At 45.3% G+C, this 7,768-nt stretch overlaps 1 protein-coding gene across 1 annotated transcript in view; it reads right to left on the reverse strand.

The window, feature by feature from the left end:
• The window catches only part of MBOAT1 (membrane bound O-acyltransferase domain containing 1), a 96,148-nt gene that overhangs the window by 83,353 nt on the left and 5,027 nt on the right, over window positions 1–7,768 (reverse strand). The gene's annotated exons all lie outside the window — the stretch shown is intronic.

Below are 7,768 nucleotides of genomic sequence, written 5' to 3' on the forward strand. Positions count from 1 at the left end.
TTAGTCTGAGATAAACATTAACTCATTGAGGTTGAAAGTACCAAAAAAGAAAGACAGTCTTCTACTAATCCCTGTTTGTAAACTCTATCCACATCTGCATACATGAAAAAAGAAAGGAAAAAAAAAACTTTCTTTTCGTCCCTCTTTCCACACTTTGTATAAAGTGGCTTTCAAATTTAATTCCACATAAATATTGACTTGCTTCCCTTTTGTTGAATAATGTGCAGGTAAGTTAACATTTATTCTTTGGAGACAACAGGCAATTACATCTCTAGATGGAGAAAGGAAGCTAAACACCTCAACATCTCTAGTAAACAAGGAAAAAAAAAAAAAAAAAACTCTTCTTCCAGAGTACGGCACACAAGCTCCTAAGGCATTACAACCTTACTCTAAAGAGGAGAAAGGAGAGAGAAGATTCCAGAGCCCAAGAGGTCGAATCACTCAGCCAACATGCACAGAAAGGCACACGTTCATTTAGTGAAATAAGAAAGCAAAGTACACCGTGGGATCCTTTAGGTAAGTCTGGTGAAGACTGGAAAGAAAAGTAGTCTCGCTATGTGGTCATTACTCGCAAAACTGGTTCTTTTACAATCTGCAGCCAACCTTTCTATGTCACAGTTGAAGGTTGTGGAGTCCCAAACCTGACTTGATCTTAAAGAGCACTGTCTCCAGAAGATGGGGATATCAAGAATTCTGGAGAAGTCCACTGCCAAGAGGCCAGTTAGAGACAGAGCCGTTCGAATCCCTAAGGCATGGAGGATGAAGGAATCTTTAATGTCCTTACTTCTGTGTGCGGAGTCATTTCTCTCCATCTGAAGGCACTGGAAACCAACCCCCAACTTCTGCCTCCTCCCACCCTGGGTCCCCCTGAGAGGGGCACTCCTGGAGAACATGAGCAGAGGAGGAAGGGGCACTGCCATCACAGACACCCTCTCACTCCCCTACTTCCAACATCTGCTAAGGGACAAAGTCACTCCTGGAAGAGCAGAGCACAGCTTTCAGAAAAGGCAGAAAGAAAGTCAAGTCACTAGAGTTCTCGTTATGCAGATAGATATGAATTAACCTCTAAAAGACACTAACTTAAAAACAAAAAACTCAGGCGGCGCTGTCTCTAAAAGAATGCAACGGGGGCTACCAGTTTGAGGGTAATGTGGCCAGCTGGGGCAGTGAGCGGCACTGACCTTTCATTATATCCTTTTCTCAGCTTGTAACTTTGATACTAAGCACGCACAGTTTACCCATTTGGAAAACTGACTTTTAAAACTTTATATAAAATAGGGCAACACCTGTGGCTCGAAGGAGCAGGGCGCCGGCCCCCATATGTTGTAGGTGGTGGGTTCAAACCCAGCCCCGGCCAAAAAACTGCAAAAAATAAATAAATAAAAATTAAAAACTTTATATAAAATGAACACTAAAAACCTCAGTAAAAAATAGCATTTTTAAAAAAATAATAGGTAAATAAAAACAAAGAGCAAACTACAGAGGGAGTTTTAGAAAAGTCTTAGAAACAAAGATATCCCGATCCGTAGGTGTGCTTCCACTTACTGGGCACAAGGTAAGGGTGGCTGGCACACCTCCTGGGTGTGGGACACAACTACCACACGGACCTTACCTAACAAACGCAAACCTTATAACCTAATCATTTATACCCTCATAGTACTCTGAAATTTTTTTTTTAAAAAAAGCAGTCTCAATCTAATGACACTCACGGTTAAACCACTTCATGAAATGCCACAAAATGACTTTTGATTTTAGCAACTTCCTCTGGGCCTTAGCAACCGTTGGCTGAGCACCTTTGCTGACTCAGCTGTTTCAAGAGCTACAGATGATGAATGAGACCAGTTTAAAAAAAAAAAAAAAAACCACAGTATTTTAAAATTTTAATTCCTTGTTTGAAATAAGAGTTTAGAACAATCCAAAGACACACTTTTCAAAGGTAGCTTGCTCTTTACCAAATCTGAAACTAAACCTGAGCTCTCTGTTGTTGTTTTGGTAAATCAACCTGAGAATGGAATATTTACAATAATATAATGGTTTGCTGGAAACTGCCAGCACGATCAGCCCAGAAATCTTCATTCAACACCTCAAAGTGCTTTAAGGCTGCTATAGACTTCGAAAACCACACCTCAAGTTAGATCAGTAGCTCACCAAAGCATGAGAGATCAACCACTGATAACTTGTAATGTTTTAAAGTGAAAAGCAGAGCTCCACGTTTACAAGGAAGTTGGTAGATAATTCACCAATGGCACATTTTTCTGAATAACTACAAACACGTTAGAAGTAGGTTAAGGAGTTCCTCTTATTGCAGACAGTGATGTTTCTCAAGCCCAGAGGGAGAGCCGTCTTTCAGTAAAGTGCATTTTTAACCAACACAAACTACTTGCAGTTACTTTTCCCACTGATGGCTCTCCCTCTTTGTGCTATCCTGGCAAAAGCTGTCATTAATAAGACTGCAGCAAGTTTCCCCTTTATCTTGTTTACCAAAAGGGTTGACTTACTTAAAATAGAAAGCCTGTGAAACACACACAGCCCCATTACTACATGACATAAACTAAATTCTTCTTCCAAGCTGCTGGCACAAAAGACATGTCCAGATCGTCTCTTTAGACATAGCCTTTTCATGAAATTTCCTTTTATAAATGTAATGCTGAGGCCACGCTACAGATTAATCGATAGTATTTGGCTGTTGGGCCACACAGCATCTTTTATATGTATGACTTGACTTCAGACAGCCAAAAGAAGTATTTATAGGTTGTGCACGCAAATTTGAGACAAATGGCTGCAAAAATGATATTAAAATCTGCATTTGAAACTGCTAGTGATGAGTTGTCAACTCTACCCAATAAAAATGGGAATGCTGTATGTCATGTTTAAACAACTAAAAATTAACATTTAACTATCAGCAACTGAGCCGTGAATGAACTTTCAAGTTAAAAATTAGGCCTAAGTCCGTTGGTAAAAGAGAATAGGCGCCTAATTTTAATTTAGTCATTCATTCCAATCTAAGAATGTAAATAAAATTCCATTTCATTTCCACAAACATGTATTTGTCTTGAGCTTAGATTCATCCTCGATAGTGTTAAATAAAATGGGTGTTGAGTGTTTTGGACTGAGCTCCTGCACAAGGCCCCAGCAAACCAGACCAAACCAGAATGGAGTCACTGGTGCTAGGAGCCACGTAAACAAACTCAACTTTAACACGGGCTAATTTTTAGAAACACAGGAGATTCACAGCAACCAGTAGAAAGGGGCCTAGTCTACCTAAGCAGGCATCATAAGACAGTCTCATCTTTTTTAACCTTACAAGGAAAGTAACTTTGCTTCTCAACTCTTATTTCTGCTTTTCTTTATCATGTTCTGCATATCAAGCCCACCTCTTGTTAAAAAAGAAAAACCCACAGTATTTTAAAATTTTAATTCCTTGTTTGAAATAAGAGTTTAGAACAATCCAAAGACATACTTTTCAAAGGTAGCTTGCTCTTTACCAAATCTGAAACTAAACCTGAGCTCTCTGTTTAGTTTTCTATTTTACACATGGGATGCTACCCAATTCATGAATCAGTAATAAAGACAGGTCTTTAAACTCGATTTGTTGAAATTTTCTTCTTTGACAGTGGTCACTGCTCACAAAGAATGTGACTCTTGGCCAGGTGCAGTGGCTCATGCCAGTAATCTACCACTCTGGGAGGAAGAGGTGAGTGGATTGCTTGAGCTCAAGAGTTCAAGACCAGCCTGAGCAAGAGACCTCCCCACACCCATCTCTACTAAAATTAGAAAAATCGACTGGGCATTGGGGCACACATCTATAGTCCCAGCTACTCAGGAGGCTGAGGCAAGAGGATTGCTTAAGCCCAAAAGTTTGAAGTTGCTATGCACTATGATACCACCGCACTCTACCAAAGGCAACAAAGTAAGACTGTCTCAAAAAACAAATAAAAAATCAAGAATGTGACTCTTTTCCGGAGTCTCAGTGCTTTTATCCAAAAGCTTCTTTTTCCTGGAATATTCTGATTGTCCCACCTGGCCCTTCCTCCATACAAATTCCCCTTGTCCTTCTCCTAACTCAGCAGCTCTCAGGAAGTTTTCCCCCAAAACCCTCTCAGGAGAGGCCCCAAGGTGCTGAGGCCCCGTGTCCTCTGGCAGTGGCACTAAGCAGCTTGTATTACAAGGGTTTACAGGCAATCCAGCAGTTTAACAAGTGCTTACAGGCTTGTCTCCCAGGAGGCACAGACACTAACCTCTTACCCCAGCTAGCTCAGGACACGGCACGCAGTGCTCAGTGAGTGACTATGGGCAGAAGAGAATTGGGCAGGGCAGAGAGATCAGTAAATAATCTATGGCACTAGAAGCACAGCAGGGACAAGCTGCTAAGGAGAAACAAAAAAAAAAGAAGGGGTCCATCTGGCCCTGAGGGAGAGGGAGGCCAGGGTAACAGAGAGCAGATAGGAGAAGGTGATCCCAGGCCTGGCCTTGAAACAAGGATGAGGAATAAACCTCCAGGAAGAAGGAAGTACAGTGCAGGGGCTGAAGGGTGTGGAAGACACGCTGTATTTGAGGGACAGGAAGTAAACAGTCCACTGTGGGGAAAGTACACTGCACAGGGAAACGGTGGCTGGGATGTCCCAGAACACACTATCCCGCCACAATGCTGGGTTCAAGTCCTGCCTCCACCCCTTCCCAGCTATAGGCAAGTGACATAAATGGAGTGGGGGCTATTTTTTAACTTGGAATCTGAGGATTAACCTTCATACAGAGCACTTGGCTGAAGGTATAAGCCAGGGGTCCTCAAACTTTTTAAACAGGGGGCCAGTTCACTGTCCCTCAGACCGTTGGAGGGCAGGACTGTGGGCCCCGGGACGAGTCGGCTGCTAAGCAGGACAGGCAGTGGCAGCAAAAACACCTGGTGGGCCAGGTAAATGTCCTAGGCAGGCCACATGTGGCCCGTGGACCATAGTTTGAGGACACCTGGTATAAGCATTTGCTATCTGGAGTGTTGGTGTCCTTAGGTCATCCAGGTAACCGAGCCAAGCTGCCAACAGCCACCTCTTGTTCACAACAGGAAGGCTAACAGGCTAAGGCTCCAGGACACACTCAGCCTCCTCTTTGCTCTGTCTCTTCCTTTCAATCGCTGTCAGATCTAGCCGCCAGCCAGCACTTTACATAGGGCCAGCTTGCCCGCTAGACTTTCCCAGTTCCCATGGTGGAGACTACTCATACCACACAGGCTCTGAGGGAAGAGTCCCCAACGCCACCAGCCTTGTGCTCCCCAACTGTATGCAACTGGCAGTTTACACCTCGCCGTTCTCGGGCTGCTTCTGAAAGTCACCCAACAGAAATCTCTTCAAAGCACAAAAGACCCTTTCGCCATACTAAGCTACAGCTCGCGGGGGGAGGAGGAGCGCGGCAAAGCTCTAGGTCAGTCACTGGACCACACCTCTTCAGAACTTGGGGAGCCCAAGGAGCACCCTCCCTGCCTAGACCTCCCCCCCCCCACTTGTCCCAACTCTCACACTGGCACACAAGCTTCACTTCTCACCCAGCATCCTGGTGCTGCTCCTGACATCCTCCTCCTCCCCCTTCTGAGACATCCTCCTACAGCCTCCCTCCCTCCCCTGCCGACCTTCCCAAAGCCCACCCTCAGCTCCCATCTTGCCACTACAACAGCAAAGGCAAAGCTGGAAGGAGCAGGTCTGGGCTTCTCCAGATCCTCCCTTGCAGCTTTGGACCATTTTTCTTCGTCATCCTTTTACAAAACTTCTCCTCCCTCGAGAGCCAGCACAGACTCTTAACAGTCAACGAAGGCTGTCTGCAGAGCCAGGTGCAGGGCAGCAGGCAGGCCGCACCCTCTCTGCTCTCTCCTCTTGTCCAAATCTACCCACTGCTGGTGACTCCTCCACATTCCTGGACATCCTAAGGACCTCACAGTCTTCTTCTCCACCTCAAATCCACGAATTCACCTGGACAACTTCTATCTTGAGGACAAACATCAAATGCCCTGTTCCCAGTGTGCTCAGCTGAACTGACTTCCACCCCTACACTCACATCCCGGCCCAGAAAGACTTCCCTGAAACCCACTCGGAACCTCCCGGCCCTCCAGCTCTCACTCTTCCTCTGCACCTGCTCCTCCAAGTCCCTTCATCTTGGGCTGTTTCTCTTCTCACCTTCATCCCTTCTGACTCCTTGTCAGCATCTTTTAACTTCCCAACAACTTTCTCTGAAAATATCCAACTACCTGCTTCACTATACACAAGGGCCATGTAGTCCCTTGGTGTACATTCACGTCTCTAAAAATGTATAATCTCCAGTGAGCTGATTATACTCAGCAACCCATCCCCTGACTCTGGTCAGTGTGGTCTGCATCCCCCATAAAGACCACACCAAGCCTGCACTCCTCCTCAAAACCTCACTTCCTCCTCCACCCCACCTCACCCAGCCATGACTCCTATACCACTTCACAGAACGAAAATCTTTTCACAACTTCCAACTATCCAATGCCTTCCCTTTGACTAGAGAAATGGCTCGCAAACCTCCGTTGATGTAAGAATTATGCAGGGAGGCCTCTGTACCCTGATCTTCAGATTTGGTAGATCTGGGCTCAATCCTAGAAACACCCAACACAGCCGATTCTGATAATGAACCATGCATCAGGTCTGAGGAAATCTGGTCTACAGGCGTCTGCAAGCCCCCGCCCTCAGGCCAAATCTAGCCCACTGCCTGTTTTGGTGTGGCCTGCCTGCTACAAATGTATTTTACGTTTTTAAAGTGTTAAAAAAAATCTAAAGAACATTTCATGACACGAGAAAATCACATGGAGTTTGAATTTCAGTGTCCAAAAATAAAGTTGTGTGAGAACTCAGCCACACCCAATTGCTTACTTGTCATCTATGGCCGCTTTCAGGATACAATGGCAGCATTGAAGAGTTGAGACAAAGACTGTGTGGCCCAACAAAGTCAAAAATAGTTACTGAGGCCCTTTATAGAAAAAGTTTGCCAACCCCTGGTCTACAGGGTGAAGTACAAATACCTCACCAGGGCCCTGCTTTTCTCTCCACCCTGAAGTCCCACAGGCAACCCAGCGACACTCACCCAGTCACCTAGGTGGACTGAATGAACCCTTTCACACCTCCACACCTGTGTACCTGCAGCTCTTTCTACCCAGCATGGCCCCCCCAACTTTGCCAGGTAAATTCTTAGTCATCCTTCCAGACCCAACTCGTGTTCCTCCCCAGGTATGAGAAGCTCTCTGACAACCACACCTTCTCCCCCTCCATAAAGCAGAAAGGGTCCCTCCCTCAGTTACCCCCTCCACTGGGCTTGATTCATTTGAGTCCCCTCCCCAACTATCTGTGGACAGCAGTGGTTCTCAAACTTCAGGGTACATCAGAATCACCTGGTGGCTCATTCAATCACCCATCCCTGCATCTACTCCTGCCCTCAGGCAGCGGAAAAGGGACATTCAGGCAGAGAACATTCATTTCTAGTAAGTTTTGAGGCTGCTGCTGCCAGTTCCAGCCATGAGCACCACTGGTTGGGATACACATCCCTGTCCTACCTGAGCGAGCTTTCTGAGGGTTCTTAGTACTCTCTCCCTGGCACAGCCCCAGGAATCCCTGGAATATGGCCAAGTTTCTGTTTTTGCTGTTTACTATCTAACCAAATCAATTTCCTCTTGTAAGCCAATCATTTTTAGTATCAGACAATGGACAATGACAGGGATGTTATGAAGGGAGAAAAGACCTACCTCTGTAGAAACTGAGGCCATAAAAAT

The sequence above is a fragment of the Otolemur garnettii genome, unplaced genomic scaffold (genome assembly GCF_000181295.1).
Source record: "Otolemur garnettii isolate 467f Iridium unplaced genomic scaffold, OtoGar3 scaffold00026, whole genome shotgun sequence".
Taxonomy (NCBI): domain Eukaryota; kingdom Metazoa; phylum Chordata; class Mammalia; order Primates; family Galagidae; genus Otolemur; species Otolemur garnettii.